Source organism: Canis lupus, chromosome 5 (genome assembly GCF_011100685.1).
Source record: "Canis lupus familiaris isolate Mischka breed German Shepherd chromosome 5, alternate assembly UU_Cfam_GSD_1.0, whole genome shotgun sequence".
Lineage (NCBI taxonomy): Eukaryota > Metazoa > Chordata > Mammalia > Carnivora > Canidae > Canis > Canis lupus.
Genome location: NC_049226.1, coordinates 82,945,239 through 82,955,373, shown reverse-complemented (window position 1 = coordinate 82,955,373; position 10,135 = coordinate 82,945,239).

Here is a 10,135-nt window from a genome sequence, read left to right as displayed (position 1 = left end):
ATAGGGCAGCTCTATTTTTAACTCTTTTAACACAGTTTTTAACACAGTTTTCCAGAGTGGCTGCACCAGTTCACATTCCCACCAACAGTGCAAGAGGGTTCCCCTTTCTCCGCATCCTCTCCAACATTTGTTGTTTCCTGTCCTGTTAATTTTCACGGTTCTCACTGGTGTGAGCTGGTATCTCATGGTGGTTTTGATTTGTATTTCCCCGCTGGCCAGTGATGTGGAGCATTTTCTCACGTGCTTGTTGGCCATGTCTATGTCTTCCTCTGTAAGATTTCTGTTCATGTCTTTTGCCCATTTCATGATTGGATTGTTTTTTTCTTTGCTGTTGAGTTCAATAAGTTCTTTATAGATCTTGGATACCAGCCCTTTATCTGATGTGTCATTTGCAAATATCTTCTCCCATTCTGTAGGTTGTCTTGTAGTTTTGTTAGCTGTTTCTTTTGCTGGGCAGAAGCTTCTTATCTTGATGAAGTCCCAATAATTCATTTTTGCTTTTGTTTCCCTTGCCTTCATATATGTATCTTGCAAGAAGTTGCTGTGGCTGAGTTCAAAAACGGTGTTGCCTGTGTTCTTCTCTAGGAGTTTGATGGATTCTTGTCTCACATTTAGATCTTTCATCCATTTTGAGTTTATCTTTGTGTCTGGTGTAAGAGAATGGTCCAGTTTCATTCTTCTGCACGTGGCGTCCAATTTTCCCAGCACCATTTATTGAAGAGACTGTCCTTTTCCCAGTGGATAGTCTTTACTGCTTTGTCAAATATTAGTTGACCATAGAGTTGAGGGTCCACTTCTGGATTCTCTATGCAGTTCCATTGATCTATGTGTCTGTTTTTGTGCCAGTACCACACTGTCTTGATGACCACAGCTTTGTAGTACAACCTGAAATCCGGCATTGTGATGCCCCCGACTCTGGTTTTCTTTTTCAATATTCCCCTGGCTATTCGGGGTCTTTTCTGATTCCACACAAATCTTAAGATTATTTGTTCCAACTCTCTGAAGAAAGTCCATGGTATTTTGATAGGGATTGCATTAAATGTGTACATTGCCCTGGGTAGCATCGATATTTTCACAGTATTAATTCTGCCAATCCATGAGCATGGAATATTTTTCCATCTCTTTGCGTCTTCCTCAATTTCTTTCAGAAGTGTTCTATAGTTTTTAGGGTATAGATCCTTTACCTCTTTGGTTAGGTTTATTCCTAGGTATCTTATGCTTGGGGTGCAATTGTAAATGGGATTGACTCCTTAATTTCTCCTTCTTCAGTCTCATTGTTAGTGTATAGAAATGCCACTGACTTCTGGGCATTGCTTTTGTATCCCGCCACACTGCCGAATTGCTGTATGAGTTCTAGCAATCTTGGGGTGGAGTCTTGGGTTTTCTATGTACAGTCATGTCATCTGCCAAGAGGAAGAGTTTGACTTCTTCTTTTCCAATTTGAATGCCTTTTATTTCTTTTTGTTGCCTGATTGCTGAGGCTAGGACTTCTAGTACTATGTTGAATAGCAGTGGCGAGAGTGAACATCCCTGTCGTGTTCCTGATCTTAGGGGAAAGGCTCCCAGTGTTTCCCCATTGAGAATGATATTTGCTGTGGGCTTTTCATAGATGGCTTTTAAGATGCTGAGGAATGTTCCCTCTATCTCTACACTATGAAGAGCTTTGATCAGGAATGGATGCTGTATTTTGTCAAATGCTTTCTTTGTATCTATTGAGAAGATCATATGGTTCTTGTTTTTTTCTCTTGTTGATAATGCTCTATCACGTTGATTGCTTTACGAGTGTTGAACCAGCCTTGCATCCGGGGATAAATCCCACTTGGTCATGGTGAATAATCTTCTTAAAGTACTGTTGGATCCTATTGGCTAGTATCTTGTTGAGAATTTTTGCATCTGTGTTCATCAGGGATATTGGTCTATAATTCTCCTTTTTGGTGGGGTCTTTGTCTGGTTTTGGAATTAAGGTGATGCTAGCCTCATAGAACGAGTTTGGAAGTATTCCATCCCTTTCTTTCGGAACAGCTTTAGTAGAATAGGTATTGTTTCTTCTTTAAACGTTTGATAGAATTCCCCTGGGAAGCCATCTGGCCCTGGGCTTTTATGTTTGGGGAGGTTTTTGATGGCTGCTTCAATTTCCTCCCTGGTTATTGGCCTGTTCAGGTTTTCTGTTCCTTCCTGTTCCAGTTTTGGTAGTTTGTGGTTTTCCAGAAATGCGTTCATTTCTTCTAGATTGCCTAATTTATTGGCATATAGCCTCTCATAATATGTTTTTAAAATCATTTGTATGTCCTTGGTATTGGTTGTGATCTCTCCTTTTTCATTCGTGATTTTATTAGAGTCTTTTCTCTTTTGTTTTTAATAAGGTTGGCTAATGGTTTATCTATCTTATTAATTCTCTCAAAGAACCAACTCCTGGTTTTGTTGATCTGTTCCACAGTTCTGGTCTCTATTTCATTGAATTCTGCTCGAATCTTTATTAACTCTCTTCTTCTGCTGGGTGTAGGTTTTATTTGCTGTTCTTTCTCCAGTTCCTTTAGGTGCAAGGTTAGCTTGTGTACTTCAGTTTTTTCCAATTTTTTGAGGGATGCTTGTATTGCAATGTATTTCCTTCTCAGGACTGCTTTTGTTGTATCCCAAAGATTTTGAACGTTTGTATCTTCATTCTCCTTAGTTTCCATGAGTCTTTTTTTTTTAAGATTTTATTTATTTATGAGGGAGAATGAGAGAGAGAGAGAGAGAGAGAGGCAGAGGGAGAAACAGGCTCCATGCAGGGAGCCCGATGCCGGACTTGATCCCAGGACTCCAGGATCACACCCTGGGCCGAAGGCAGGTGCTAAACCGCTGAGCCACCCAGGGATCTCCCTCCATGAATCTTTTTAATTCTTCTCTAATTTCCTGGTTGACCCTTTCATCTTTTAGCAGGATGGTCGTTAACCTCCACATGTTTGAATTTCTTCCAAATTTCTTCTTTTGATTGAGTTCAAGTTTCAAAGCATTAAAAGCATTATGGTCTGAAAATATGCAGGGGACAATCCCAATCTTTTGGTATCGGTTGAGACCTGATTTGTGACCCAGTATGTGGTCTATTCTGGAGAAAGTTCCATGTGCACTTGAGAAGAATGTGTATTCAGTTGCGTTTGGATGTAAAGTTCTGTAAATATCTGTGAAATCCATCTGGTCCAGTGTATCATTTAAAGCTCTTGTTTCTTTGAAGATGTTGTGCTTAGAAGGTCTATCATTTGCAGAAAGCACTGTGTTGAAGTCTCCCAGTATAAGTGTATTATTATCTAAGTATGTCTTAACTTTGGTTATTAATTAATTGATGTACTTGGCAGCTCCCACATTAGGGGCATAAATATTCATGATTGTTAGGTCCTCTTGTTGGATAGATCCTTTAAGTATGATATAGTGTCCCTCTTCATCTCTTACTACAGTCTTTGGAATAAACTTTAATTTATCTGATATGAGGATTGCTACCCCTGCTTTCTTTTCAGGACCATTTGAATGGTAAATGGTTCTCCAGCCTTTCATTTTCAGGCTGGAGGTGTCCTTAGGTCTAAAATGAGTCTCTTGTAGACAGCAAATAGATGGGTCTTGCTTTTTTATCCAGTCTGAAACCCTGCATCTTTTGATGGGATCATTAAGCCTATTCACTTTCAGAGTTATCATTGAAAGATATGAATTTAGTGTCATCATAATACCTATTCAGTCCCTGTTTCTTTAGGCTTCCTCTTTCTTTTACAGGGTCCCCCTTAATATTTCTTGCAGAGATGGTTTGGTGGTCACATATTCTTTCAGTTTCTGCCTATACTGGAAGCTCTTTATCTCTCCTTCTATTCTGAATGAGAGCCTTGCTGGATAGAGTATTCTTGGTTGCATGTTTTTCTCATTTAGGACCCTGAATATATCCTACCAGCCCTTTCTGGCCTGCCAGGTCTCTGTGGAGAGGTCTGCTGTTAATCTAACATTTCTCCCCATATAAGTTAGGGATCTCTTGTCTCTTATTGCTTTAAGGATTTTCTCTTTATCTTTGGAATATGCAAGTTTCACTATTAAATGTCAAGGTGTAAAATAAATAAATAAATAAATAAATAAATAAATAAATAAATAAATAAATATCAAGGTGTGAACTTTTTTTATTGATTTTAGGGGGGGACCTCTCTATCTCCTGGATCTGAATACCTGTTTCCCTCCCGAAGTTAGGGAAGTTCTCAGCTATGATTTGTTCAAATATGTTTTCTGGTCCTCTGTCCCTTTTGGCACCCTCTGGAACCCCAATTAAACATAGATTTTTTCTTCTGAGGCTGTCATTTATTTCCCTTAGCCTTTCCTCATGGTCTTTTAATTGTTTTTCTCTTTTTTCCTCAGCTTCCTTCCTTGCCATCAACTTGCCTTCTATGTCATTCACTCTTTCTTCTACCTCATTAACCCTTGTCGTTAGGACCTCCAGCTTGGATTGCATCTCATTTAATTGATTTTTAATTTCGGCCTGATTAGATCTAAATTCTGCAGTCATGAAGTCTCTTGAATCCATTATGCTTTTTTCCAGAGACACCAGTAGCTTTATTATTTTTTTTCACCAGTAGCTTTATAATTGTGCTTCTGAATTGGCTCTCTGACATCAAATTGTAATACAAATTCTGTAACTCTGTGGCAGAGAGTACTGTTTCTGATTCTTTCTTTTGTGGTGAGTTCATCTTTCTAGTCATTTTGCTTAGTGCAGAGTGGCTAAAAACCAGTTGTACTTGTTAGAAGCACAAACTCTTCTCTCTGTAGTATTCCAGCTGTTCTCTCATTAACTCTCAGGCTGAATTCATAGGTTTACAGGATGATTTGAACGTTATCTAGGTAAGTTGGTGGGGATAGATGACTTGGGGACCCTACTCCTCCGCCATCTTGCCCCGCTCCCATTTGACTTTTTTTTCCCCTGTTTGACTTTTAAAGAAAATGCCAACCTGTCTTCCAAAGCGACTGTACCATGTACCACCAGCCATCTGTGAGGGTTCTAGTCACTCCATCACCTGTCAACACTGGGTCTTACCAGTTTTCTGCAGCTGATTAATTTTACTGGGTGGTGGTGGTATCTTATTGTGCTTGATTTCCTATTTCTGTGTCTTCCTCCTCTCTGTCTCTTTCCCTGTCCTTATCTCTCTGTCTCTCCCCTCCTTGCTCTTGCTCTCCTACAGGTACCTATGGATCAAGGTGCAGGGAGAGGAATGCACCCCACCTGAGAGACTGCCAAAGACAATCTGGGAAGGCGCACTGGTTATTTTTCACAGAAGGGAGTTTGACCTTAGACTTCTTCTGCTCCAAGTGTCAGCTGGAATCCTAGGAGAGAATCTGACATCTTGTCTAGGAGTGATCCTTGCCTTATTCCTCACTGACCAGGACTTCTGTTTGAAATAGTCAATATTTGCCAGTGCCCCACACTCTCCACACATCCCCCCACCATCCCAGCTCCCAGCCAGCCATGCTTCCAACACTAAGGCTCAGAGGGGAGTCCTGCCTTTACTTGGGGTAGACAGTGTCCCAGAGAGACAGACACCCTGACAGGCCATGCCCTGAGGTAAGAACAGGCTTCCATTGGCTCTGGTGCTGTGCCTTGTGTTTTCACACATGCAACCTCACTTCAACCCTGTGGGGTGGTTCCTATTATCACTGTTTTGTGGATAATAAAGCCAGACGCAGAGCTCTGAGTATAAGGTCACACAGCTAGCACTCGGCAGAGGCAGGATTTGAACACAAGAGATCTGGCTTTTACATCACATCATCCCAGGATTTGGAAGAGGATTTAGTTGTGAATAAGAATCTTCCTGCTCCCCTTCCTCCATTCTCTCTACCTGCAGACCTCAGATCCTCCTGCCAGGAGCCTAAGGGCCTTTTGAGGGCAGTGCCCTGCTTCTGCCTCGTTATTTGAGGAGTCTCAAGAGAGTGGGTCTACATGAGAAAGTCACCCCTAAATTATACCCTGGGTATCCTCAGTCCTCGGGCCCTGGCAAGGCAGCCTAGGCCCAAGGCCCTAAGGCTTTATAAGAGTATCAGCCAGAAAACCTGAGTGGCTCAGTTGGTTAAGTGATCTGCCTTTGGCTCAGATCATGATCTCAGGGTCCTGGGATCAAGTCCTGCATCAGGCTCCCTGCTCATCGAGGAGTCTGCTTCTCCTTTCTCTGATCCTCTTCCTGCTTCTCTCTCTCAAATAAATAAAAATATTTTTTTTTCTTAAAGATTTTATTTATTTATTCATGAGAGACACACACACAGAGAGAGGCAGAGACATAGGCAGGCCTCGATCCCGGGTCTATGGGAGAAGTAGGCTTCCTCCCGATGTGGGACTCCATCTCAGGACTCTGGGATCATGCCCTGAGCCAAAGGCAGACATTCAACCACACTGAGCCACCCAGGCATTCCAATAAAAAATCTAAAAAAAAATTTTTTTAAGTAGTTAAAAAAAAAGAGTATTAGCCAGCCACGATAGAAAAAGAGCTTGCCAGTTTTTCAAGATATTAAAACATAGAATTACCATGTGACCAACAATGCCATTCCTAGATGTATACAGTCAAGAGAAATGAAAGTATAGGAACTCTCAGAAACTTGTACACAATTGTTTGCAGCAGTAGTACTCATAATAGTCAAGGTAGAAACCACTCAAGTGCCCATCATTAAATGAATGGATACACAAATCATGATATAGCCATTGAGTGAAATATTAGTATCTAGCCATAAAATGGACCAAAGAACCAATTCGTGCTACAACTAGAATGAACCTCAGAAGCATTATACTAAGTGAGCGAAGCCAAACACAAAAGGCCACATATTGCCTGATCATTGTTATGTGCTATATCCCAAATAGATAAATCCAGGAAGACAGAAAGCAGGTTAATCAGGTTATCAGGTTATGGGGAGTTGGGGAAGGGGTGCGTGGGAATGGGAATGATTATTTAATGGGTATCGGATATTTTCCTGAGGTAATGAAAGAGTTTTGTAACTAGAGAGATGTGGTAGTTGCATGAAATTGCAAATGCACAAATGCCACTCAATTACATACTTTAAAATGGTTAAGGGGATCCCTGGATGGCTCAGAGGTTTAGTGCCTGCCTTCGGCCCAGAGCGTGGTCCTGGAGTCCCTGGATCAAGTCCCACATCGGGCTCCCTGCATGGAGCCTACTTCTCTCTCTGCCTGTGTCTCTGCCTGTGTCTCTGCCTCTCTCTGTGTGTGTCTCTCATGAATAAATAAATTTTAAAAATCTAAAAATAAAATAAAATGGCTAATTGGGGACTCCTGGGTGGCTCAGCGGTTGGGCGCCTGCCTTCAGCTCAGGGTATGATCCCAGGATCCTGGAATCAAGTCCCACATCGGGCTCCTTGCATGGAGCCCGCTTCTCCCTCTGCCTGTGTCTCTGCCTCTCACTCTCTCTGTGTCTCTCATAAATAAATAAATAAAATCTTTAAAAAAAAAAACAAAAACCCTCAGTGGACCAACCGCCCCATCTGGCCAGTGGTCAGCCCTGAGCCCTAGCGCCTGGTAGTCAGGCAGGGGAAGGAGGGCTCAGAGAGTGTACTTCAGGGGTGTGGATGATGCAATATTTGGGAGGGGGAGGGCAAAAAGCCCGGCCCTTGGAGGTCTGTAGTCCTGGGTTCAAATTCTAGCTTTCCTGACTCCGTGAACTCCACCAGACCCTGGGCACTCATTGCAAGACACACACCCCACTGATCCAAGGAAGTGGCTGGCAGTGACCATGGTGCGGGCACGAGCAAGCCAATAGGCGTGGTGCGGGGGCTGGTGTCAAGTCCTGCCGGCCAAGGGGGTGCCTGAGCCCTGATGCAGGATAGAGGCAACGGAAGGTGATGCTCTTTTTTAAAATGAGGTTAAATGTACATAATATATAATTAATCATTTTATTTATTTATTTATTTAATTTATTTTTAAAGATAAGGGTGGGACTTGATCCCTGGTCTCCAGGACCACGTCCTGGGCTGAAGGAAGCACTAAACTGCTGAGCCACCCAGGGATCCCCTCCACTGAGGGTTTTATGACATAACCCTTTAGAGATTGGTTGTGCCAAGGGCAGGGGTCTTATTATACCTTTCACCGCTTCTGCCTTTAGTCAGTTGTGAGGAACATGGGGATAGGGCCCAGGGTCCTGGGCTGGATGGCCTGTCTTCTCCTGGCTTTCCCTGCTACGGCCACTGGTAAGATATGCCGGCAGGGCCTGCAGAGGTGGGAGCTTCAGAGTTGGTGGGAGGACTCACGTGGGGAGGCAAGAGTGAGGTTGGGCCTGGCGGGAGTGGGCAGCCTGCTCAGGGAAGGAGCCCTCGGGTCCAAGAAATGCCAGCGGTGTGTGCATCCTCTCCAGGCAGGGGCTCTGCCCTTGTGGTTGCCTGGGATCTCCAGAGCAGCCCTGCCGGAGGACATGACTGTCCTTGTGTTTTAAGGGCACCCATGGTTCGTTTAATCCGTGAGACACAGACACAGAGGTGACGATCATGAAATGTCTACTCACAATTTCTAGAACAAGTGGCATGCAGGGAAGCATGGGTCTATCAAGAGGCAGAGGAGGGGGAAATGTGGGCAAGAGCCTTTACTGTTTGCTGGGAGAAGGAAAAGGCCAGGGGGCTAAGTGGTTCGGTTCGGATTGGCAAATTTGAATATTCTCAGTGGCCTCTGGGGCACGGGGTTGTCCCTAGATATCTGGTATCCAGCCCTGGGGTCATTAGGGCAAGTGGTTGGCAGTGGGGAATCTGAGAAGCCTACTGAGGAGGTGGCTGGGAGCCTGGGCTCTGCATTGGTTGGTTTGCATCTGAAAGAAGTTGTTGGCTGGCCCTGGAGCCCACAGTCCCCGGAGTCTGCAAGTCTCCCATGTCAGAACATCAAAATAAAGAAAATGAAAAGACGTGGTTGGGATCCCTGGGTGGCGCAGCGGTTTGGCGCCTGCCTTTGGCCCAGGGCGCGATCCTGGAGACCCGGGATCGAATCCCACGTCGGGCTCCCGGTGCATGGAGCCTGCTTCTCCCTCTGCCTATGTCTCTGCCTCTCTCTCTCTCTCTCTGTGACTATCATAAATAAATAAAAATTAAAAAAAAAAAAAAAAGAAAAGACGTGGTTATCACATCTAATTTAGCAGATAAGACATCTGAAGGTGAATGGATAGGCCAAGGCCCAAAGCCCCACAGCCCGTGTTTGGGTCCCAGAAGAGACTAGTTCAGCCTCAGGGGACTGGTTTGGCCCAGAGGCGGTGTTAGACTTGCTGGAGGGGGAGGAGAGGGGCCGAGGTCACCGCCGGGCCCACTCACAGGCTGCCTGGGAAGGTGAGGGCGCCGAGGGTCAAGGGCTCAGAACGGGGCTCACAGAGCAGGCGCTCGAGAACCAATGCTTAGTGAGTCCATTTGCCCCCCCTTCAGCTGCGGAGACTGCGAACCCATTCGGTGGCCGCCTGTCCCGCCCGCAGGGCCTGAGGTCGCGCAGCCTGAGGTGGACACCCCCGGGGGGTGCAGGCCGGCGGGGGGCGTGAAGGGCACTGACGAACGTCTTCCTGGGCAGCCCGCTCGCGCCGCCTCCTGTGCGGCCTGGCGGCTCCTGAGCCCCGCGCCCGCGCCCTGCGCAGTCCTGGGAGGGTGTGCGGGTGCCCGCAGCGCCCCCGCCAGGTAGGTAGCCCGGCTGGGGGGCGTGGGGGGGGGGCAGGCTGCGGGGGCGGGGCCGGGGGCGGGGCTGCTGCGGACCGGCTGGGCCCCGGGCTCCTCCTTGGGCTCCTCCTTGGCCGCAGGCGCCGCAGGACCCGGAGAGACGGACCACAGCAAACTTCCGCGGAATGGAAAGCCGCAGCTCTTGCCTGTTTGGGAGGACTGCCGGGGCCTCAGCCTCCACCGCCCGCCCGGCCCGTCCCCTCCCCAGCCTGCTTCTCAAACTGCCTCAGGGGTCCCAAGAACGCCCGGGGTTGGAGGGAGGGCAGCCGGTGTCCCAAGAGCTGGGCGTCACTGTCCCGTGACCTCCCTGCAGGTCACGGTATGGATCCATGGGGGCTCTCTGGTGACCGGCGCTGCCACCCCCAAGAGGGGTCAGCCCGGGGGCCCGCGGGCATGTGATAGTGGTCACAGGCCGTACCGCCCGGGTTCCTTGGCTTCCTCAGGCGAGGTGGCC